The sequence below is a fragment of the Euprymna scolopes genome, chromosome 45 (assembly GCF_053919585.1).
Source record: "Euprymna scolopes isolate OS-2025 chromosome 45, ASM5391958v1, whole genome shotgun sequence".
Taxonomy (NCBI): Eukaryota; Metazoa; Mollusca; class Cephalopoda; order Sepiida; family Sepiolidae; genus Euprymna; species Euprymna scolopes.
The window spans coordinates 66,776,931-66,803,394 of record NC_136526.1 but is presented as its reverse complement, the minus strand read 5'-3'; the positions used below and the strand labels follow the sequence as shown (position 1 = coordinate 66,803,394).

General features: G+C 33.7%; 1 protein-coding gene across 7 annotated transcripts in view; it reads left to right on the top strand.

Annotated features, from left to right (window-relative positions):
• The window catches only part of LOC145269867 (coronin-1C-like), a 251,675-nt gene that overhangs the window by 48,791 nt on the left and 176,420 nt on the right, over positions 1 to 26,464 (top strand). For 2 of the 7 annotated variants that reach the window (XM_080125600.1, XM_080125604.1), the window contains exon 1: positions 14,742 to 14,800. The exons of 1 other annotated variant lie outside the window; for it this stretch is intronic. The gene's annotated coding sequence lies outside the window, so the exon portion shown is untranslated. Of the gene's footprint in view, positions 1 to 1,359; positions 1,872 to 14,741; positions 15,175 to 26,464 lie in introns of those variants that run through there. 4 more of the 7 variants (XM_080125597.1, XM_080125602.1, XM_080125603.1 and 1 more) reach the window with 4 other exon arrangements.

Here is a 26,464-nt window from a genome sequence, read left to right as displayed (position 1 = left end):
TAACTTTTACATTTTAAACTTAAATTCAAGTTATTATGATCGCACAAGCAGAAAGGCCAGTAGGTTCTTTGATATGACAGGGGAACATTCAAAATTAATGTTTCTGCTTAGGGCACAATTGAACCATGATACTTGACTTTTACATTTTAAACTTAAATTCAAGTTATTATGATCGCACAAGCAGAAAGGCCAGTAGGTTCTTTGATATGACAGGGGAACATTCAAAATTAATGTTTCTGCTTAGGGCACAATTGAACCATGATACTTGACTTTTACATTTTAAACTTTAATTCAAGTTATTATGATCGCACAAGCAGAAAGGCCAGTAGGTTCTTTGATATGACAGGGGAACATTCAAAATTAATGTTTCTGCTTAGGGCACAATTGAACCATGATACTTGACTTTTACATTTTAAACTTTAATTCAAGCTATTATGTACATAATTTTTTTTTTTAAATAAAATCAACAGTAGATTCTTTACAGTGCACTGCACTGTAGACTACAATATATTGTGGACTAAATTACTGTGAGATGCAATGCATGTAAAGCTTCCTCCCAGTGCACGGCGATGGGTCCCCGACTAGAGCAGGCGATTAATTGATTTGATTAAAAAAATGGACGATTTCACCGATTTCGATGACAATAAAAATATTGCACTGTAAAAAATTCATTGATCATCATTCAATCCCGTGCAACGTCAGCTCTTCCTTCTAGTGTGTGCGTGTGTGTGTGTGTATATATATATATATATATATATATATATATATATATATATATATATATATATATATGGTACTGCTGCACTTTACGACCCGAGTTATTTTATCAATAGTATTTTCAAGTTAAATTCAAATTTCACGATATTTTTTTAAAATTTAATTGTTAGGTGAAAGTACAGAATACTTACAATACACCCTCCCTTCCTCATGTTAAATAATAGGTTTCTAAATAATAGCGTTAAAAAATAGCTCGGGTCGTAAAGTGCAGGAGTACTATATATATATATATATATATATATATATATATATATATATATATATATATATATATATATATATATATATATCGCACTCCAAAACACCCGGCTGAAAACGGGAGTGATTCTATAAAATTACCTTAAAAACATACTCCTTCATCTTTTTATACGATTAAACTTTTGTGAAAAAAAAATTTTTTAAATTAAAGTACACCCATGACCCTAAATACTCGCTAATATTCTGACACTAGCTGTACAAGCAGAACGTGTGGACCTATGGTGAAAAACGTGACTTCTCCTTTCCTTTTCTTACTGCTGACGAATAATTCATGTCACTTATGGGCTTCCGTATTTCCCGTCCATTCGTGTTCGCCGACTCTCTTCTCTCTTTCTCTTTTTTCGTCGTTCGTGGTTGGCAGTTTTCTTGTTCTTCTTCGCAGAGCAGAGAGGAGAACAATACGCAACGATCCGTGGGGGGACCAGTCACAAAAAGGAAAAAAAAAAAAAAAAAAAAAAAAAACTTGGAATTGATAACCCATTTTTTTTTTTTTTTTAAATACCCACGGGGACAGGACAATTCCCCAACAAAAGGAAACAACAATAAATACCCAACAACCAAAAAGGAGAATACGGAAATAATTACCCGTTCTTTTTTTTTTTTTTTTTTTTAACTCATTATTGTATTCCACGTTCATTTTCATTATTTGCTATCCAACCGATTATTAATTAAATATCTTTATATGTTTATACCTACATACATAAAAAACAAAAAAAAGCAAAAAACAAAAAAAACAACGTTTATTATAAATCAATTTTCACGTGAAATCCGGATTTATCTTTTTTTCCTTTGACGAGAGATTTAAAATTACATTTTCTTCAACAAAAAAAAAAAAAGTAAGTATAATTTAAGATTTATTCTTTTGTTTGTTAAATAATTAATTTAATAATAAATTGAATTTAAATTTGTTTTTATTAATTATATATTTCCTTAAAACACAACAACAAAAAAAAAAGCCGGTTTAAACATAAAAAAAAAAAAACGTGGAATGAAAATTCGAAATCAATTTCTTTCTTTCTTAAAAACATTCTTTTTTAAAAACGAATAATAAAATGAAAAATATTTTATTACTTTCATTATTTTATAATTTGTAAATGGTTATATTCAAGCTACGTCCCCCGTTGTTGACAAAGGTTTTACCCGGAACTGTCAGTTGTAAAATAGAACGATTTTTTTTTTTTTTTTTTTTTAATAATTTTGCAAATGACAGCTCCAAGCAAAACCTTTGTCAACATTGGGGGACGAAGCTTGAATATAACAAAAATGATTTCGATTGATTTAAAAAAAGAAAAAAAAAGGGTACTATGCAGTCTTATTGATCCGTGCCGAAATAATAACGTTATTATTTAAAAAGCCATTCTTAACATGGGGAGGGTGTTTTTTACTTATTCTGTACTTTAACCTTACAATTGAATAAAAAAAAAAACAACATATAAAACTTTAAACTTGGAAAAAAATAGCGCGGATCAGTAAGTGCACTAGCACCAAATTAATTATTTAGTTTATAATTCTACATTTTTTAAATGTTTTAAGATAAAGTCGACAAATAGATTTTTTTATTTAAATATCGTTTTGAGTAAATACGATATTACGTACTTGTCGTGTCGCAAATAGTAATATATCCGAAAATTACGAAAATTCGAGTAGTTTGCTATTGTGTGTGAAAAAAAAAAAAGTCTGTCGCTATAGACAACAAATATTGTACCTATTTACTATGCCTCCCCACGGGACAGAGTTAGACACCAGGGTCGTTTTTTTTTTTAACGTGGAGAAAAGGTACAAGTTGTACCTATTTACTATGCCTCCCCACGGGACAGAGTTAGACACCAGGGTCGTTTTTTAACGTGGAGAAAAGGTACAAAAATAAAAATTGTCTCAGTCGTGAAGGATTTCTCCTCCACCGAAAGAGAACAAGAAATAGAAGTGCAGCATCTGAAGAACAGATACTACACTTTGATCTTGTCCCGAGGTACAAGTTGTAGCCGTGACACAAATAATCTAAAATATTCTTTTTGGAGTTATGCCCCCTGCGTATAGCATCCTACTGCAAGAAAAATGCGATTTTTACACAATTTTCTGTAAAAATGACTTTTGACTAGAAATGAATGTACTTAGTGCGGAGAGTGATCCGTGATCCGATCCGAACGTAACGTTATTTAAAAAGCCGTTCTTAACATGGGGAGGGGAGGGTGTTTTGTACCTATTCTATACTTCAACCTTACAATTGAATAAAAACACATATAAAACTTTAATTAAACTTGGAAATACGATTTAAAAAATAGCGTGGTGGATCTGGATCACTCTCTGCACTAGCACCGAAATGAATTTCTATTCGATGATTTTTCGTAATTTTTGGATATATTACTATTTTCGACATGACAATTAAGTTCGTAATATTGCTTTTGTTTAAAACAACATATTAAAAAAAAAAAAAAAAATGATCTGTCGACTCTTATCTTAACAAGATGGAGTAACCAGGCGTAAAATGGGCCACCGGGATAAAATGGGACATAAATTATTTTGTTCCAACTAATTGTTTCTCCTTCAGAGTTTGATGTTTGGAATTTCATCTTCATGATTAAAAAAAAAAAAAATATTCTCATTTTCTGATTTGCATTTTTAACCAAGAAGTGCTAATGCCAATATATGCACTTTTTTTTTCCGTACTTATGCAGTTTACCTACCATGCTATATTTTTAAATAGTATTTTCGGTACTTATGCACTTATGTTACCATGCTGAAATAAAGTTATTATTTAGAAAGCCATTCTTAACATGGGAAGGTGTTTTGTAACTATTCAGTACTTTCAATTTGAAAAAAATCGTCCCATTTTGCAGATGACAAAATTTTGCTCCGGGCAAAACCTTTGTCAACATCAAGGGACGTAGTTTGAAGATAAAAATTTAAATAATATTTAAAAATGATTTAAAGCAAGTTAATAAACAAAAGATAAAATAATTTTTTTTCCAAGTTAAATTTAATTTTTATGGTGTCTTAAATTATTAGGTGAAAGTAGAGAATAGTTACAAAATGCTCTCCCCTCCCCATGTTATTTTTTTTTTTTTTCGTTTTAACGCTATTTCAGCACGGTCCGTATTCTGCATAAGTATCCAATTATTTTTACTATCTAAATAAAACCTTTTTTTTTTTTTTCTATAAAATCTCTTGAACTCTTAAATTGAGAAGGCCGTAAAAGCATAATGGCACTTATGCAGAATACGGACCGTGCTGAAATAATAACGGTATTATTTAGAAATTCATTCTTAATATGGCGAGGGTGTTTTTGTAACTTTTCTGTACTTTCATCTAACAATTTAATAAATAAAAGATGCCGTAAAACTTGAATTTCAAAGGCTATATGTCTATCTGCTCCATATTTTCAAACTCTATCTCCTCCGAAACTAAAAGTCGCAGAGCGGAGCCGGAGCGGCGCTAGGAGCCTCAAATGATTTTAGTTCTTTTATGGGTTTTTATGGTTTTTAAGGGATCAAAATTGAAAAAATCGTTCTACAATTTATACATGACTATAACATGATTTGTGTCATTTTTAATCAGTTCATATGCGTGTCACGTCGGTACTACAGTGGTAACGTCACCAGCTTTGAATGCTACAGTTTTGCTTTTGGTTTCGATTCCAGCTGATGGCACCCAAATACTTTTTATTTACTTTTAAAATCACTATCCTATGATAATATATTTACGACCGGAAAAGTCGGGTGCACCCCCCTTCCAGTACTATTAAAAAAAGAAAAAAGTACGGTACCTTCTCCGTATAAACACTAGTATAATTGTATGATACTCATGCAGAGAGTGATCCGTGCGGAAATAATAACGTTATTATTTAAAAAGCCATTCTTAACATGGGGAGGGTGTTTTGTACCTATTCTTTTAACCTTACAATTGAATAATAAAAAAAAAACATATCATAAAACTTGGAAATACGATTTAAAAAATAGCGCGGATCACTCTGCATTAGCACCAAGTGTACAAAACATTTTAAATGTTTTCCTAGAAATGTGTTCTTTTTCTAAGGATTAAGTGACGTGGGTATGTTTTTAATATATTTACCAAATCTAGCGGGAGAATGATTTCCATCAACAACCAAATCCGGAATTTCCTTTGTTATTGTGGAATATTCAGGTGCGATTTGATATCATTGTGTCACACATTTGTGACACAATGATATCTGTTGGTTGATATGTGACATCTGTGACGAGAATGTGTGCCTTGTGCGTGTATGTTCCTATTGACAGATCGATTTTTGTTATGCATCTTTGTTAACGTGCTGAAATAACGTTGTAATTTAGAAAGCCATTTTTAACACGGGGAGTGGAGTGTGTTTTCTAAATATTCTTTACTTTCACATAACAATTTAATATAAAAAAGATATCGTAAATAATGCGGTAACAAAAGTGTATTATGTACAAAGTTTTATGAGGTAATGTTCCCTATAATATGAAAATGTACAAAGTTTTATGAGGTAATGTTCCCTATAATATGAAAATGTACAAAGTTTTATGAGGTAATGTTCCCTATGATATGAAAATGTACAAAGTTTTATGAGGTAATGTTCCCTATAATATGAAAATGTACAAAGTTTTATGAGGTAATGTTCCCTATAATATGAAAATGTACAAAGTTTTATGAGGTAATGTTCCCTATAATATGAAAATGTACAAAGTTTTATGAGGTAATGTTCCCTATGATATGAAAATGTACAAAGTTTTATGAGGTAATGTTCCCTATGATATGAAAATGTACAAAGTTTTATGAGGTAATGTTCCCTATGATATGAAAATGTACAAAGTTTTATGAGGTAATGTTCCCTATGATATGAAAATGTACAAAGTTTTATGAGGTAATGTTCCCTATGATATGAAAATGTACAAAGTTTTATGAGGTAATGTTCCCTATAATATGAAAATGTACAAAGTTTTATGAGGTAATGTTCCCTATGATATGAAAATGTACAAAGTTTTATGAGGTAATGTTCCCTATGATATGAAAATGTACAAAGTTTTATGAGGTAATGTTCCCTATGATATGAAAATGTACAAAGTTTTATGAGGTAATGTTCCCTATGATATGAAAATGTACAAAGTTTTATGAGGTAATGTTCCCTATGATATGAAAATGTACAAAGTTTTATGAGGTAATGTTCCCTATGATATGAAAATGTACAAAGTTTTATGAGGTAATGTTCCCTATGATATGAAAATGTACAAAGTTTTATGAGGTAATGTTCCCTATGATATGAAAATGTACAAAGTTTTATGAGGTAATGTTCCCTATGATATGAAAATGTACAAAGTTTTATGAGGTAATGTTCCCTATGATATGAAAATGTACAAAGTTTTATGAGGTAATGTTCCCTATGATATGAAAATGTACAAAGTTTTATGAGGTAATGTTCCCTATGATATGAAAATGTACAAAGTTTTATGAGGTAATGTTCCCTATAACAGGCCTGCAGCGAGTACCCGCGCCCCGCCCGGGTACCTTGGCTGAAGAAAGCCATAACGTTTCAGCACGGTACGGTCCGTATTCTGCATGAGTATTCTTTTGATTATTAAATTGTTAGATGAAAGTACAACGCCATCACCATAAAAAGAATAGGTTTCTAAATGATAACGTCATTATTTCAGTACGGTTCGTATTCTGCATAGTACCCTTTTATTTATTAAATTGTTAGTTGAAAATACAGAAGTGTTAACAAAACGTCATCTATCTCCCCATGTTTTCGGGTTCTGAATGTTATTTAGCACGGTCCGTATTATAGGGAACATACCTCATAAAACTTTATACATTTTAATATTTTCGGGAACATACCTTATAAAACTTTGTACATTTTAATATTTTCGGGAACATACCATGCTTTATCTTTGATTGAATGTTGAGAATGCATTTTCTACTTTGAATAAATTTCTCCATACATGCGTGCATTTTTTTTTTGTGTGGAAATCATTAAACGTCAAAGAAAGTGAAACGTCAATAAATCTTTTATTATTATTATTATTATTATTATTATTATTATTATTACGTTATTGTTTTTGTCATTGAATTATTAATCAAACCAAATTATTATAAAACTATATTGATTGGTTATCTTCAAGATCGGCACCCGTTGACAAAGGATTTTCACAAGAATTTTCTACGATCATGTCGACTAGACAAAAAAAAAAAAAAAAATCCTTTCCACGTTTTTGCAGTTTTCGTTATTGTATTAACATTCGAAAACTAAAATATTAAATTTCAAATGAAACCAATGATATGTAGTGAATTGTCATGTCGCAGTAATAAACATATCCAAAAATTACGAAAAACGATAAGGTAGAAAATTATTAATGAAAATAGTTTTCGAAGCGAAAATCGAGATTTGCAAAAAAAAAAAAAAGCTGGAGAATTCTAATTCTAGCAAAAGGGAGGTAAATATTTTTTGAAAACTGAAAATCTTTGGCTTAATTTAGCAAAACTTAATTTTTTACCAATTGTCTCCGAAAATTGTTTTCATCGTTTCTTCGTATTTTTCGGATATTTTCATTACTGTGGCATGACAATTCAGTAGATCTGTCAATTTTCGAAATTCGTTACAATACCGAAGAAGAACCTTTTTTTTTTTTTTTTTTTTTTTTATGACGTTTGACTTTTAAAAGAATTAAACATCTCTTTTCAAAAATGTATTTTATTATAAAAGGTTATCTAACGACTATTTCATCGAGCCGACAGAGCTACAGAAAACCTTTTGAAAGTCTGTCAACACAGGGCCAAGGGGTGCTCGCTGTTCGGCTCAGGTGCTCTTGAAGATAATCAACTAATTGGGTTAAGATAATATTGTTTCAATGGCGACCATCTTAAAGCTGAAATGTTCAAGATAACCATTATGGTTTATAAATCTATAATCGTCAATCGCTAATTTTTGTATTTTCTAATACATCGCCGATGTATTACATCGGTAAACACTGTTTTTCGAGCTGAATAAACATGTTACATTAAATAAAAACACTAAAAACATATCCAGTTAGGTAGAAAAGTAACTTATCTTGCCTTTGATAACATTTATTTGTTATATATTTGTTTCTTTGACAATTTTTTCGAATCTGTGTGTGCAGTAAAACGAACCCCCAAAATGTATTTCAAGCCAACATTTTTCCGTTTATCTGTTTTGCTATCATATTTTAACGCATTTTTTACATTTTTCAAATATTTTCCCAAAAATTGTGTAGATTTGTTTTTATTTTATAAACATTTAAAAACATTTTTATTCTTCTATTTATCAGTTTGTCTTAATTTTTGTAATTTATTATGTACATCTAATATATAAAAAATATGTCTCCATATTTTCAAACTCTATCTCCTCCGAAATTAAAAGTCGCAGAGCGGCGCTAGGGGCATCAAATGATTGGATTTTTTAATTTTTTTTTTATGGGTTTTTAGTTTTTAAGTGGTAAAAAAAAAAAAAAAAAAAAAAAAAAATGGGTCAAAATTGAAATAAAAACCATCGCTATACAAATTTTGTACATCTTAGTTTATTTTTAATTTTTAGTCACGTTGGTACAGTGGTCTGGTAACGTCACTAGCTTTGAATGCTAGCTTTGCTTTCGGTTTCGATTCTAACTGATGGCACCGAAATACTTTTTTCTCTTTTTACTTTTGAAGTCACGACTCTATAATAATATATACGAAATCTGGACAAATTAAAATATCATATTTAAGCGTATCTTACGACTGGGCAAAGCCCCCCCCCCACCCTCGCCGCTAGTATTTAAAAAAAAAAATTTTTTGTCTACAACTTTGTAATATGACAAATGTTCTTTCTTTTTTTTGGGGGGGGGGGTTAAATGTCAACATTTTCTAAAAAAAATTATATAAAAAAAATATATATTTAACACACACATAAAGATGTTTGTTTTGATTTCCAAATCTATTTAAGCTCAATAAAAATGGGTTGAACTTTCAGAGCATTTGATATATAGTACGTCTTCTATGTTTTTCGTTAAAAGGTCTACCTATGCTATTCAACGAAGCACGTGTAAGGCGTACCACACGTACCATGTACCAAATAAAATATGATTTAAATATGCTTGTGGCATTTGAACTGTTTAAAAATCTTATATTAGTAAGTTTTGAATATATATATATATATATATATATATATATATATATAGCAATTAAGCTAAACAGAATTTTCCGCGTTTTCAATACATATGGCAATTACGCTGTGTGTAGCTTAATTGCCATATGTAGTTTCAAAACTTAATACCTAATTCCACTTACGTGTCGAGCACCGTCGAAGTAAATACTGAAAATATTTACACATGACGTTAGACACAATTGATTATCATGTTTGGAATGCAGCCGATTGATTTTCTTTTTGTCAGACACAAAAATACCCTTTTATGGTAATCAAATTTTCAATATTCGATGCATATTGCATCTCCGTGTTGACTTTATTCTCATAACCCCCTTTTAAAAAATTTATACACACACGTAAGTAGTATAAAACTATACTTATGGCAATTGAGCTATGCATAAATATCCGTTTCAGAATAGTATCATATATATATATTGTTTACAGAAAGTTAGACAAGTCATCGGTACCGTCGGTTTCAAACCCGATAATTAGAAACCGTTTTAGATACCCATATTAAGCTCTCTTCAGCCAATACTCATCGCTTTTTGATGAGATGAGTATTGGCCGAAGAAGAGAGCTTGATATGGGTATCTAAAACAGTCTCTAGTTATCGGGTTTGAAACTGACGGTATCGATGACTGATCTAAACTTTCTGTAAACAAAATAAAAATGCTACTCTTATTTTTGGATTTTCCTTATAATTGAACACTGCTGGATTTCTTTTTCCAAAAAAACTGATTATATATTTGGTAAATATTACCTTACGCTACAACAGAACACTGACCACTCTAATTTGTTTTTTTTTAGGGGTATTCGAGGTCGCTGACAACGAATCTGATAATCAAATCCGTCGCAAATTTAGTTTGCATGGTATTAACCCCTGGAACCTGGGACTACTTTGTCCCACCGCCTTCGTTTACGCTACGCGCGATCGGTTTCTCCCTGAAATGTACGTTCGAGCGCGGACGTGTGTAGTTGCTTGACGTTTCACAAGGCGCATGAATACATGGCGGAAATTTTAAATGACATATTTTTCATAAAAAAAGGTTTAATTTGTGTGTGTGTGTGTTACGTAGTTTTCAATGCTTTTTAACTGATCTAAAAAATCAAGTTTTCACCAGTGGTTTACAAAAACATTTTTATGTTTTTGTTCTTTTTTTTGGGGGGGGGACATTCAATTATAGAACTTGTGTAGTTTAACAGGTGCTTTTGCAGTTTAATTAACCGTTTTTCCGTAAGTGAGGCGCCGACATTTACCGAGTAGAATACCGTTTAACATTTTACAAAAATTATGTTTACATTGGGGGGGGGGCGATTGAGGGGCGGGGGTAGTGGATTTATAAACACGCACACATGGCTTAATTATGCAAAAAGGTGCTTAAGATAGTCGACGGGTCGATTTCTTAAATAGGTGGTTTTAAGCAAAAACAGTACTTGTGATGTCGAAAATAGTAATATATCCAAAAATTACGAAAATTCATCGAGCAGAACTACTATTATGTTTTTAGTAAAAAAAGAAGTCTATTGCTATGGTCTAAAACAAAACGTCAACCATTAAAGTGTCGAAAAGGTAGATAAGTATGTCTTTTGTATTCGCAATCTTCAAGGTGTTCACATCTAGGGAAATGCAATCCCCCCCCAATTACTTTAAAAAAAAAAAAAATCTTTTTATTCAATTTTCACCCCAAACAAGGCACAGTGCCACTTTGAAGCAGGGGGCTACAATTAGGGACTTAATTAGCGGGGTCATTATGAAGGGAGATGAGTAGAAAGATGTTTGTTAACATTACACTTGAACTTCTGCATATCATTGCAGTTGGGAAAGCAGAATCCCGGAAGGGAGTTCCAAAGACCCGCAGTTCTGGGGAAGAAACTATTGGAGTAAAAGGCTTTCTTGCACCTAGGGATCTCTACTGTAAAGGGATGAGACTTAGTAGCTTGCTGGGTTTGTCGGGGGTAGTTACGTCGGGGAGGTACAAGTGTTTGCAGTTCGTCAGAGCATTCACCATTAAAGTATTTGTAGAACAGACAGAGGGATGCAACATCTCGTCGATGGGACAGAGGCTGAAGCCTAGATGACAGTTCAGGACCTATCAGGTTGGCGACTCTCTTTTGAACCCTGTCCAGGAGCGAGAGACAAACAGCAGGAGATGCACCAGCCCAGATGTGACAACAGTACTCCATACATGGGCGAATGGTGGCCTTATAGAGGTATAGGATACTGTCAGGCGTAAGTAGTTTTCTAGCACGGTAGAGGGAGCCAACCTTCCTTGCATGCTCTCAATGTATCTATTCCAGTTCATATTCTCTGTAAACGTTAGGCCGAGGAGTTTAAAAGAAGTACTTTCAGGCAATGTGTTCTTGGCCATTGCTATTGGTGGTAGAGAAGGTTTCTTGTAGTTATTGAAGGAAACAAGCTTAGTCTTAGCAGCATTGAATGTGACCAACCATTTTTGTCCCCATTCCACTACGGATTGGAGGTCATCCTCTAGTGTTTCTGCCATTTCCTTGGATATGTGTTCATTTGTTTTCCCCTCATATCTGTTATAGAGAGTGGTGTCATCGGCAAATATACCCATCTCCGAAACAATATTATCAGGGAGGTCATTTATGAATATCAGGAATAATATAGGTCCAAGGATAGACCCCTGAGGTACTCCCGCATTTATGTCATATTGTTTGGATGTACGACCGTCGAGGACAACTTTGATTTTTCTAAGAAGGATTTAATTACATTATGAATTCTTCCAGTGATTCCATATGATCTAATTTTCCTTATCGTGCCATACCCTGTCAAAAGCCTTAGATATATCAAGGGCCACCGCTCTCTCTACCCTCCCCAGTTTTATCCAATGAACGGTATATACGTTCAGAAACTACAGTTAAGATATCTGCTGTTGAACGGGCTTGCCTGAATCCATATTGTTTGTCAGTCAGGAGTTTAGCAGCTGTTAGGTGCTGGACTAGGGCTTGATTAACTAAGGACTCAAATATTTTGGCGAAAAGCAGGAGGAGGCTAATGGGGCGATAATTTAGTGGGTCAGTTTTAACTGTAAATAATTTTCTACTCGATGAATTTTCGTTATTTTTTGGGGTATATTACAATTTTTGACATGACAAGTAAGTACTGTTGTTATTGCTTAAAACCACATATTTAAAATAATCGATCTATCGACTATCTTAACAATCACCAAAAGGGGTAAAATGCGAGGTATTTAGCAATATTGTGTGTGTATAATTATATATGACACAGACACAAGTACAATTTTATAGTAAAGAATTTTTACAATATAAGTAAAATATGCATACAAGATATAATAATAATAATTAATGATAATAAAAATACCTCGATCGAATTAAGCAATGATAAAATAATTGATTTCAAAAAGAGATCAGTTTCTTCACAAGCCGCTTTTTTCTCAACATCACGTGGAGATGACATTACGGTCGATAGACAACAATATACAATCGATAATTTCTAGGAATTCAAACCCAAGTTGTGCTTTTTACGTGAACTGTACAAAAGAAATAGATTTTGGATTTCAATGAATATTCGATTAATAATTTCTCAAGATATTGTAGCCCCCCCCCAAACACACATAAAAACAAAAGGATATTGTATTTTTTGTATTTTTTATATAGACGATTACGTGTGGAACATTAAGAAAAACAGTTAAAAAAAAATAATGTAATTTCGCCATTCTTAACAAGGGGATGTAGCAATTTGTGTGTGCGTGTTTTTTTTTTTTTGTTTTTTTTTTTTAATAAGGCTCACCCGATCGTTTCCATTTACTCCCGTCATCTACCGGTCACACCCGAGTAACTTCGTGGAAATCGCGGGTCGATAAATGCAGAAGCGAAATATACTTACAGTAAAAAAAAAAAAAAGGTCTTAAATACATTAAATTAATTGCATCTTTTTATTATTTCATCTTTTATCTCATTGCTTCCCGTGATTACGTATAGCGGCAATAATTCATTCATTCAAATACCGCTTGTTATGAATTTAGATGAATATGATCTTAAAAATCACTTTTATTGGTACTTATGCACTTATGTTACCGGGCTGGCGAGTGTTTTGTAACTATTCTGTACTTTCACCTAACAAATTAATAAACAAAAGATACCGTAAAACTTGAATTTTATATATATATATATATATATATATATATATATATATATATATATATATATATATATATATATATATAATGAAGGGGGAATTGATTTAGCGAGATAAAGGACCGTTTGAATAAATTCACAATGATTTAAATTTGTAAAATCGCTTTATTGCGTGCATGGGCTGCAATGGTTCTTTTTTTGTTTATTTTTTAGAAACACTTTAAATTTAAATCATTGAATTCAGTCAAACGGTATTTTTCAAAAGAAATATGCAAAATAGTGGGGCTGAGGCTTACTCACTTATGTTACCGTGGTATTTTTTTTTTTTTAATAGTATTTTCAAGTTAAATTCAAGTTTTACGATATCTTTTTGTTAACTTGTTAGGTGAAAGTACAGAAATAGTTTACAAAACACCCGCCAGTTCAGTAACATAAGTGCATGCAACTGAAAATAAATTTTTTTTTTTTTTTTTTTTTTTTTATAATTACAAATTTTTGTGAATTTATTCAAACGGTCCTTCCTCCTTCATGCGCTAAGTCAATATATTCAAGTTTTTTGTTAGGTGAAAGTACAGAATAGTTATAAAACACCTGCCAGTCCGGTAACATACGTGCATAAGTACCAATAAAGTGATTTTTAATATCGTAATCACGTGATTAAAATTTTAGCAGACGAAAAATTGGGAGGCAGAAGGGTCAGGAGAACCACATTATTTTTGATTTTTATGTTATCTTTTTATGCAAATTAAATTAAAAATAAATTGAAAATGATTTTTTAATTGTTTAAACATGTACAAATATGGACAATCCTTTCAAACGTTGCACATTGGTCTGTTTTTTAAAACATCACAATTCAGTGTCCATCAGAACAATTCAGATGATGATGATGGCCGATTTAGTTCATTCATGTTGACGATGATGATGTCTAATGATGCCATATTGCGACTTTTTTTGTACAGCAGGGGCGCGTACGCAAAAATGATCGTTCTTTCGTCAAGAAACCACAATGCGGAACATTTTTTTTTTAATTCTTAGAAATAACTTTCTATTCGACAGTTCAAAGGCCTCATTAAAAAATAGTCGAATCGTCTGGCAAGAAGCACCCTTTTTCGTTTGTGAAATGGTTTCGTCCGATTGATGCCTTTAAACTGCCGAATATAAAAATCATTTCTGGCCTGTTATTTGGCTCATTTTTCTTGCACTAAAATTAGAATATTTTCTTACGCGCCCCTATCATATAAAAGAGCCAAAAGGTCTATCACGTTCTATCCTCCTCTTTCTATTCCCTCCTTCTCTTTGTCTTTAGCCTCCCTTCTCTCTCTCTCTTTGTCTCTTTCTCTCTCTTTCTTCAGTGCCTCCTCCCTATTTCTTTGTCTTCTCTTGCTTATATCGCTCCTCCTCCTCCCCCTTCACATCTCTCTACCCCCCCCCCCCCCCCCCCGGCAACTAAAACACAATTTTCCATATTGCTGTTTCAACTTCAATTTCATTTTTCCATTCATTCGATTGCCGGTAATTACAACTTCTTGCCTTTGTTTTCCGTCTCTACGTGACTTGCGCATTATTTGTCACTTCTGCAGTTTATCACCGACTCAGACATTTATTTCAAATTTTGGAAAATTGACGCTACACAATCTTTCCCGTTTCTACATTTGATTTTATGATGGACGAAAAAGCTCATCAGTTTTATTTAAATCTTGACAATTTTCCAAATCTATTCATCAATTTTTCCGTATTGAATGTGAATTTCATGTAACTATATAAGAGGTACAAGGTACATATTTTCATATACGTTGACATACCGGTTCTCGTTAGATCACTGAAGTTAAGCAACGTTTAACCTGGTCAGTAGGGAAATGGGGGACCATTTGGGAATACCACACACTGTATGTAGATTTTTATTAGTACTTCATGGGGAACGTGGACCCTGCGTAAACGTTTTTTTTTTTAATGACGGCTCCCTTTAAGCGCATGCACAAAAGGTTTTCATTGGTTTATTTAATCACGAAAACTGTTTTGAAGTATTATTTAAGGTCCAAAAAGAAGGGGAGGGGGGTAAAAACATTAAATATGTAACAAAAATGAAAAATATTTAGTGGAGAAAATATAAAAATAAAATAAAAACACGAAATAAAAGTATGAATTAAATTTACTCAAAAAATAAAAATAAAAATACACGCTCGATTAAAAAAAATTTGTATGAGATATACACGAAGAAAGTGAAAGATTTCAGGGAGCAGTCATTAAAAAAAAGCCGTTTACGCAGAGTCCACGTTCCCCGTGAAGTACCTTTTTCTTTTCTTGATAACCCTCTCCCCCCCAAAAAAAACTACTTGATCAATTTATGTGATTTTTGGAATATGACATAGTTCGTGATAAGTACGTACATCATACAGATTCTTCTGTATTTTTTCTTTTAAATCCGTGTAATTCTAAATAAGTACCTGATTCTAAAGTTATTGTATTTCGTCAAATAATTGTAATTATTTCTGTTGATATTTTAAGTCCGTGAGGATAATTAGACAAATGGTCGAAACACTCAGACAAATGAAATTTAAAACACGATATTAATTATTGAAAACTAAATTCCATCGATAAAAAAAAAAGACAAAAAAAATCAGTTCTCGTGAAAGCACATGTCAAATTACATAAAGAATCTCCACTGGAAAATCTGTAAAAAGCCGAATATCCTGTATATCAGCAAGTCTTGGGAACATCTACAAAAAAAAAAAAAAAAAAAGAAAAAATACCGATGCAATCCTCTGTCTGTATAAGAAAAACCAAGTACATCCTAAAATGGAGTACAATTGCCACATCTGGGCAGAAGCTGCTCGTTGCTCATATCCTGCCTTGATAGAGATTTAAAACCGACTTCGAAACCTAGTAGGTGATACCGATGCCCTTTTCTCTTTCCTGCAACCTCTTTCGCACATGAGAAACGTTGCGAGCCTGTCTCTGCTCTATTGTTATTTTCATTGCATGTGCTCGTCTGAGCTCCAATCAATGTTCCTACCTGCAGGACTTTCGCACCCCCCCCCAAAAGAAACAAAACACTTTACTAGCTACAACCACTATCAACAATTTCCACCACTTTCTATCTGTGCCTAAATTTAAAAGCAGATTCCATGAACAAAGCTTATTTCCTAGAACTGCCCCCCCTTGTGGAGCATTGTTCCGCTGGTCTGCTTCCCGGCCGACTACAATATCGTAGCCTTCAAGTCCAATGTAAACAAGTTCTTGTTGAGCCGTCCCCATAAATAATCAAATTCTACTCACTTTACACTATTAACGATTACTACACTACCATCTTTGCATTAATGCTCTGACGAACTGCAAACACTTGTACCTCCCCGACGTAACTACCCCCGACAAACCCGACAGGCTACTAAGTCTCATCCCTTTACAGTAGAGATCCCTAGGTGCAAGAAAGCCTTTTACTCCAATAGTTTCTTCCCCAGAACTGCGGGTCTTTGGAACTCCCTTCCGGGATTCTGCTTTCCCAACTGCAATGATATGCAGAAGTTCAACTGTAATGTTAACAAACATCTTTCTACTCATCTCCCTTCATAATGACCCCGCTAATTAAGTCCCTAATAGTAGCCTCCTGCTTCAAAGTGGCACTGTGCCTTGTTTGGGGTGAAAATTGAATTAAAAAAAAAAAAAAATTAATCTCGAGTGTCCTTCGGGCTTTGATAAATGGTAAATTCCTTGTAAAAAAAAAAAAAAAAAAAATTAGAAACTAGTGATACATCGTCCACCATGACTGAGATTCCTTCCTACGTACTTAGAAAACGGAGCTTTTATGGAACAAGAGGGAGAAAGTAGCAACCTTAGTTGAAGTAAATGTCCTTAACGCTGCTAGTTTTAAGAGCTGAGAGGGAAAAGATAACGAAATACAAAGGCCTTATATACGACATGAAAAGAAACTGGAATCTTAAGACTTCCATCATTCGAGTAATTATATAGAAGCTGAAAGAATTTCAATAACTACTTGAATGAATATACCCGATGAACCAAGTGCAAGAGAGATTCAAACAATTGCATTAAAAGGGAGGGTTAAAATCTTAAAAAGATCTCTCGGTTGAAATGTATGAGATAGCAGGTGAATATTTGACGTCCGATGGGATGCTCCATCCCCAGTTTGAATAAAGCGGGGGGGGGTGGCAGAGTAATGTGTTTCTTGTAGTTTTTTTTTTTTTCTACAACAAAATGTCTGTAGCCCACTTCTACTGAGATGACTCTATGACTGTTTGTTGTAGTCGGTGGTTATTTATTTTTTTTTCCTTTTCTTTCTTTCAATATGGAGGAGGCAGCTGCAGTCAGGGGTCCGCCCATCCCTCATCAGCAGAATTTTAGAAGGGGAAGTAAGGAGGGCGGGGGCGAATAAGCCCAACACACAAAAACATTTAACACTGACATATTAGACTTTTTTTTTTTTTTTTTTTTTTTTACCATGACACTTCATCTTCTCGTGCCTTCAAATAAAACGGTTGTTAAAATTTTGAAAATGACTAACAAAGAACAGAGCTGCTGTTATGAAAAAGAAAAGGGCAGCAGCGCAGCGTACGACCGGCAAAGCTGCCGTTTTGAAGGAAAGAGCGACTCGCAGACGAGCGGAGTTGGCGTTTCAAAAGAAAGACCGACCGATGGGATCCGTTACTTGTGCAGATGTTTTGATTATTTTAAATTCAAATTCATTTTTCGCGTTTTTGAAAGTGCAATTGCACGCTTAAGCTTGACAAACCGGCAGTTCAGCCAATAAAGATTCCTGGAATGTTATTTAAATTCTCCCCCCCCCCTTCCCGTCATCAAATCACTCCTTGAACTTTAGAGGAGTGCAGAGGTGTGGGCTCATAAAAGTGTTGACTTTTGTAACTATAAAACCAGATGTAGAAGTGTGATCCAGAAAAAAGGAGTGTTTTTAAGTTTTTTTTTTTTTTTATTAGTGTTGTTGTTTCGCTTTGATGATAGTTTGCATTGTTTAAGTTTTTTTTTTAGTTTTGTTGTTTTTTGTTTAAGCTTTTTAAAAAATTTTTTTAAATTTTTTCATTTTTAGTTTAAGTTTTTTGTTTTTAAGTTTTTCTTTAATAGTTTGATAAGGTGCAACGAACTAAGTATTATGGTATCCATTTGCTTCATAGTTAGGGATTAACAGCGATTAATACAATCCCCACAATACCATTTTTATTCTAGAAATTTGGCATAAAGCACTAATTTTTAAGTCAACAGGCTATAACTGCTTATTTTTTTAACGGCCTAAGTCTAGTTTATGACCATGCCTACAATTTCCTGACATAAAGGAAGTCTCTTGGTCTGTCTGTCAATCCGTCCCACTTTGTCTCGGAAACCATTGAGCTGATCTGACTGAAATTTTGTATGGACCTTTGTTATTACAAAGTACAGCGAACTAAGTATTATGGTATCTGTTCAAGTTAGATGTTAATAGAATTAAATCTAATCTCTACATTTACTCTAGAAATCTATCTATATAAAAGACAAAATGTGTGTGTTTGTATGTATCGCAAAGACTTTTGACACATGCGACATTGCGACGGATACTGACCAGATCAATATCGTTTTGAAGCCCGATGTCTTGGACAACAAATATCAAAAAATTGACCAAAAACATTCATTCCTTCACCTTCAACGAGGCAATTTTGTATAAGGAGAGGTAACTTTTTCGCCGACATTTTTGCAAAGTCATCATACGCGTTTGCAATGACTAGCCTTAATTTAAAGTCTTGTCATGGTGGCTGCGGGGTTTAAGCAGGTTGCTTTTTTTCACCTTCTTTTCCTTCTTCGCGTTGCATGTTCGAGCCTGTCTGCCTACTCCTTATTTCGAGGCTTACGTAATGAAATTTTTTTTTCCCTTTTTAAAACAAAAACTGAATTATTTTACCGTTCGATTAAACTTTTTTTTTTTTACACCTCTCTCCACCCAGGCTGCGTCTATTTATTTATTTATTTATTTATTTATTTAGTTTTCTGGTGGTATTGGCTCCTTACTACATCACCTCTCCACACCCGGGCAACTCCGGGTACTCCTGCTAGTTTAACATAAAAAACTCCTTTTAAGTAAACAGGTTATAATCTTTTCCTGTTTATAATCGGTTAAAATGTTTAGTTTTATATTAGTAACCTCCACCCACCTTGATGTTGAAGACCAAGAACCTGTGTACTCCTGTCTTAAGCCCTGCTCACCATTTAATTTTTATGCTTTTTATTTAATTGTTAAGAAAAAAAATTCACTCAGAAAGTTTTCTTGGCCGGAATAAGTATTTGCAGAAAGAAACTCATAACGAAATATATTCATGTCAATAACATGGTTGAAAGCGAAAACATTTAAGTAGTCTGATCTGAATCGAGTATGAATATGTCGGCCAGATTGCTATTTGGGTCTGACTTTAAAAAATTTGACGAGATAACTTTGTATAGTAAAAGAAACGGAATTACGTTTCTTAATTTTTCAGATAAGGATTGGTTATTCGTAATATTTAGATTCTTCGGACTACTGTTCTCATCTTTAGTGTCATTTTCGCAATGTTTCGGTCGGTATAACATTTGACCTTCTTTGGGTGCATCTTATCGAACTCAGAAATGTAATTTGCAGTTGTATTTTTTGATCGCCAACCCTAAGAATTGAATCTTCAACCTTTAGGAGAAATTTGTACTAGAACTGTCCACAAGGACTCGTGGCGCAGTGGTTAGAGTACTCGGGGGAAAATCAATTGTAAAAAATGATATTCTTCTGAAGGTTGAAGGTTCAATTCTCAATGGGGGCAATCGAAAAATAAAATTGCAAATTACTAAGGACCTTTATCCAGTCATGGCTGACAAAACAAGAGCATGCTACCTCCGTGAAGTAAATAAAGGGTTCGTTACAGATTTCCGTCTAAATTCTGTAGTTCGACAGACGCATTCTCGAATTCAACAAGATACACCTGCAGAATTTCGAAGGTTACATCGACCGAAACGTTGTGAAAATCACACTCCAGATGAGAACCGATGTCCGATGAATTCAAATAATACGAGAAACGGGATTGTCATCATCACAAACATTCATGTTTTTATTTGGGCTTGCGAAAATGTATGACCTACTTTTTCAATATTATTTATCTCTCGTGACATTTCTGATGTAATGATGCTTCATGGGAAGTCGTCAGTCGTGTGCTGGTTTCCTTGCGGATTTTTAGCAATCCAGTTTTGCTTTTGAATAAGATGGGATGGTTAACAGAAGATTTTGAGTGATAACTGATTCCCAGAGTCTGTTGGCGCCATGTGTAAATAGTGGCTGCTGATTGGTCAATTTAATCATGTGATATATTTTCAATCTGTATAACATTCTGTTTATTCTTTCCTTAGTCAGTCTGTACATTATGTTTTGAAAAAAAAAAAAAAAGGCCAAATACAACTTATTGAAAGCCAAACTGTTTAAAAAAAAAGGCTAAATTCACAAAATTTGGCTTTAAAAAAGCCAATCTGGCAGCCCTGGTTTAGAATGAGTGACCCCCCCCCTCCTTTCATGTAGCTTCATTTTCGAATATCATTAGTATATGGTCATTGTTGTAATGGTTTGAGAAAGGAACTTGTAATTTTGATGTGCAGCAGTTCTTCACTGGAGAAAGAAGTCAGTGAAACATTACATAAAAAAGGGGGAAGATTTGAAAGAAACAAAAAAACTTTGTCTGCCAAGAAGTGCTGGAATGAAGAAATAAATTAAAGATTGTCTCTTACAATGTAATTTTATTATTTGTATTGAACTATGTAGCACAATATTACTTTCTGAGTATTTATTAGTACTTATTAATTTATTTCATTTGAGTCAGTTTTATATTTAAAATACAATGAACACTATTTTCATAGAAATGTTTATAAACTCATATTTGCTGCGTGTTATTGTTTTTTTTTCTACCCAAAAAACTAATTTTTTTATGCTATCCAGAAAAATACATTTCTTGATGAAATATATTTCGCATGATTCGTGGAATTTCCATGGGTCATGCTAGTAACTGCAATATTAAACTACAATTTAGAAATTAAAAATGAAGTAAAAGTGGGAAATGGGGAGGGAATTCCAAAGTCTAACAATCCAACGGAAGAAACTATTGGAGTAGAAGGCTTTCCGGCACCTAGATCTCCACACTGAAGGAGTGGGACTTTGCTGCTTGTCAGTTTAGTTGAGGGTATGTACGTCGAGAAGGGGATACAAGTGCAATGAGTTCATCAGAGCACATTTCATTAAAATACTTCTTAAAAACGGACATAGGACGACAACATTGCGGTGATGAGACGGGGGCTGGAGCATGGCCATTAGTGCTGGACCTATTAGATTGGAAATTCTTTTTTTGGACCCTGTCCAAAACGGAGAGACTAGTGGTAGATGAATCAGCCCAGATATAACAACAATATTCTATGCATGGGCTAATTATGGCTTTGTAATGAGATGGAATACTCTCTGATGGGAGTAATTTTCTAGTACAGTAGAGGGAGCTCATCTTTGCAGCAACCTTGGCAATTTCCTCAATGTATTTGTTCCAATTCATGTTGCCTGTGAATGTTAAAACTATGTGGCCTGTTTCAAATCCGGGCAGTGTTTGGTTCGATATGTGATGCACTGCATGTGTCCTGACTGGTTGTTTTCTTAACTGTTTTACACTTTGTGTTTACGAAATTCATCGAATTTTGTACATCGATGCAATTTAATCGTCAACTTTGCTGAATCGTCTATTCTGTCGGCAACCCCTAACCCAGAAAAACTCACCATATTCATACGAACACAAGTGTTTAACAAGAATAAAAAAAAAAATATTGGGTATAATATAATAATCAATAGGTTTAGGCATGGTTTCGGGATTGAAACATTACGACTAGCCCAGGCCGCCCCTGCAGTATCTCACGATACCACCAGACTTTGTTGGATTGTTGTCAATCTGTGGGATGGTCATATGCACAATAATGCAGATAAAGCCCTGTCTTGTATTTCCTTTCTGTATTTTTTCTTGTCTGACAGAGAAAGACCAAGATTATTAAAGAATGTAGAGGTTGAGTTCGCAATAAAACCTTGTCATCAGACTCCGATAGGAAATACAATGGTTTTCCAGCCATTTCTGATACATTCTTCTCGTAGATCTTCATATCATTCCAACTTAGGCTGATGCGGCCAGTCAAAATTTTCCTTAAATGGAACCGTTAATTTAATGATAAAAACTTTTTCAAGTTAACAGACCAAATGACAATATCTGGACGCTGATCCGTTAACGCTATTTCAGTTGGAAATATGAGCCTATATTATAAATCGAACACAAAGCGTCAGTTTGTGCAGCCATCAAACAATGACGATCTCTGCCTATTTTGATATAAAGATTTTGAACTATTTCCTTTAATGGAATTTTGATATAAAGATTTTGAACTATTTCCTTTAATGGAATTTTGATATAAAGATTTTGAACCATTTCCTTTAATGGAATTTTGATATAAAGATTTTGAACCATTTCCTTTAATGGAATTTTGATATAAAGATTTTGAACCATTTCCTTTAATGGAATTTTGATATAAAGATTTTGAACCATTTCCTTTAATGGAATTTTGATATAAAGATTTTGAACCATTTCCTTTAATGGAATTTTGATATAAAGATTTTGAACCATTTCCTTTAATGGAATTTTGATATAAAGATTTTGAACCATTTCCTTTAATGGAATTTTGATATAAAGATTTTGAACCATTTCCTTTAATGGAATTTTGATATAAAGATTTTGAACTATTTCCTTTAATGGAATTTTGATATAAAGATTTTGAACTATTTCCTTTAATGGAATTTTGATATAAAGATTTTGAACTATTTCCTTTAATGGAATTTTGATATAAAGATTTTGAACCATTTCCTTTAATGGAATTTTGATATAAAGATTTTGAACCATTTCCTTTAATGGAATTTTGATATAAAGATTTTGAACTATTTCCTTTAATGGAATTTTGATATAAAGATTTTGAACCATTTCCTTTAATGGAATTTTGATATAAAGATTTTGAACCATTTCCTTTAATGGAATTTTGATATAAAGATTTTGAACCATTTCCTTTAATGGAATTTTGATATAAAGATTTTGAACCATTTCCTTTAATGGAATTTTGATATAAAGATTTTGAACCATTTCCTTTAATGGAATTTTGATATAAAGATTTTGAACTATTTCCTTTAATGGAATTTTGATATAAAGATTTTGAACTATTTCCTTTAATGGAATGAATCGCTCTACTGGTGATATCTTGAGCTTTATTGGCAATTGTACAACATACCTTTGCAACCTCCACAATCTCCAATATTTTGTATCCAGGTGTAGCTTCTTAGGGGGTGAGAATATGTTTGAGGTGGGCAGTTTTCCCACATGCTTTGCATTGATCAGATGTAGTTAACCCCCAGGCATGAAGGTTAACTAGTGTTGGAGAGATATTGTAGGCTGCTTTTATAAGAAAACTTAAATTTTAGGTTCCATGTATTTGAGATTGCACGACATGGTCTCTGTTTTTTACTCTCTCCCACTTGGACCATGATCCTGGATATGACCTTAAACTATATCCAGTGGTGAGGCCCCAGCTTGCGGGCTTTGAGGAGTGTGGAGCCACCCTTTAATTGTCATTGCTCCCAGGTCCACTCTGACCCGGAGTGGTAGTACCTGTTAAGGTCCCAACTATGGGTTAAATAGAATCCGACTTGAAAACAACAAATATATTCTATTTAAAAAATTTTCTTCAAAGTCTTTGGATTCGACATTAAATAACCTGAAAAGGGTTGATATGCCATAAAACAACCAACTAACCAACCAACCCACTTGGACCATGCATTTTGTTTGGTTTAACCTACAGCTGTAGCAATGCACTTGGCTTCCTCAAGATTATGAATTTCTTCCGAAACTATCTTTCTCTTCTTTACAGGAGGTTCTTTGGACGACCAATGCTAGGTATAGACCTGCTATTTCACATATCATGGCGCCAATTATTTCTTGCATCCTAAGGGCCGATTCTGTATTTTCTACAGGTTGTTTTGCTTCTTTTTCCAACCCGATATTTTACTACGAGTTGGCATTCTTCACTGTTGTTTTGCGCGAGTCACGCAGCATCTACAAGAATTGTGCTTTACTTGATTTATATTCCACAACAATTGACGACGGAAGTTTTAACTTTGTTGATGAACCGTGTAGTGTCACGTGTGTCGGAAAATAGGCAACCCCTAACCATTTATTCATATACTTGCAGATCAAGCGTTCCGTTGTCTCAACTTCTGTGGGACTCATAAATCTGCATTAATCCAAAGTAAATGTACTATGACTTTTCTTTATCAATTGAGCGTAATCTATTGGCTTGCTTCCCAGCTGATTACAATATGATAACCTTCAATTCCAATGTAAACAAGGTCCTGTTGAGCAATCTCCTTAAATAATCCAAATTCTAACAAATCTACACAATTAACAATTACTACACTACCACCTTACATTAATTGACCCTTATCCTCGAGTGGCCTTGAGGCCTTGATAAATGGTGACTAACTTGTAAAAAGACACTGATCTAAATATTACTCACTAATGAAGAAAGACTAAATAAAAACATGAAGAATTAAAACAAAACTTAATAGCAAAAAAAAAAAAAAAAAGTGAAAAATTGCGATGATACAAATAGGAACATCACAAAAGTAATACAAGTCAAGTTTATCAAAACATACGTGGAGGAAAGCCAAGAACAGAGAAACCATCCAGAAACAAAACACCTCTGGAGCAAGATATGGGAACAGCCACAAGATCACAATAGACTGAAAAACATGAAATAGGAATTTCAAGAAGGAACAGAAACAAATTAATAAAGAACTGCCTAAGACAACTCCAAGGAAAATGCCAAACTGGACCATAATGGAATACATATAGCCTTCAGCAGCAAAAAAAAAAAAAAAACTTTTCCAGCTTCTGGTTGTCTGTTCAGGATGCATAACCCCTACTCAGCAAAAAGACATCTGTATCTAGTCTCTCATCTCTGTCATTTTTCAGGACGCTCCACCACCGAATCTACCCACTCGTATACAAAAACTAAACAACTGGTGCCTGGAGAAGCTCAAATGGAGCAGCTCATGGGAGAGTAGGCTTCCTTGTGAATAAAAGTGCGAAACGGGCACTAGCAGAAATAAGACCCGTTAACAAAAGAGTTTTAGTCGTTACCTTTAGTGGTAACCCCATGACTACAGTAATTGTTAACTATGCACCCACTGAAGGAAGTGATGTTACAGGAGCACATTATGAAACTCTATCGAGTACGGTTAATGAGATACCCAAACACCATGTTATTAAGTGCAGAGACTTCAATGCACACCTTAGGTCAGATAAGTCGCATCACTCTTGTCACAAGATAACAAACGAAAAAGGCATCTGCAATGCTCCTACAATGCGCTACAACATATCTTTGCAAATGTGGATTTTCTGACCATTTAAAACGAAGTCTAGAAACCGTCTTGATGTAAGCAACGATATCCGTCTTGCTGGGTCCAAGATGAAGTTTGACATAAGAGGTCCCGTTACTCGAGCTCAACAGCAAATGTGTCATTTTCAGCAAAATTTTCACTTTAATTTAACTAATGAACAACTTTTTAAAACACTTTGGTTCACGTGTAGCACTGCAGCAGGGGGCCGCAAGTGTTGAGATACTCTGTAAAGGAGACACGGGTCATCAAAGCTTGAGAAACACTGGATTAATGAATGGTTGGTGGATTAGTCAAGCTATATACAGAAAAATCTTTATGGTGTACACACTTGTCCAAGGATGTCACATTCCAAAAATCACGCTGTTTGTCTAGTAACTTTTCTATGTAAACGAAAATATTTAGTTGTTAAAGGCGACCATTAAAACGAAGTTCACAAATTGTCTTAATGTTAGAAACGATGTCCGTTTTGCTGGTCAAAATGAAAACAGACATAAAAGATCTCGTCACTCGAGCTCAACAGCAAGTATGTCATTTTCAGCAAAAGTTTCACTTCGGTTTATAATTTCAGTTTTACTAGATAAACAATAACAACAACAAAAAAATCTGCATTTGTTGAAAAATTTGTCTTCAAGTGTTGTAATATCTAGTGAGGGTGCTATGGGTCATCAACGGTTGAGAACCATTGACCTAATGAATGGTTGGTGGATCGG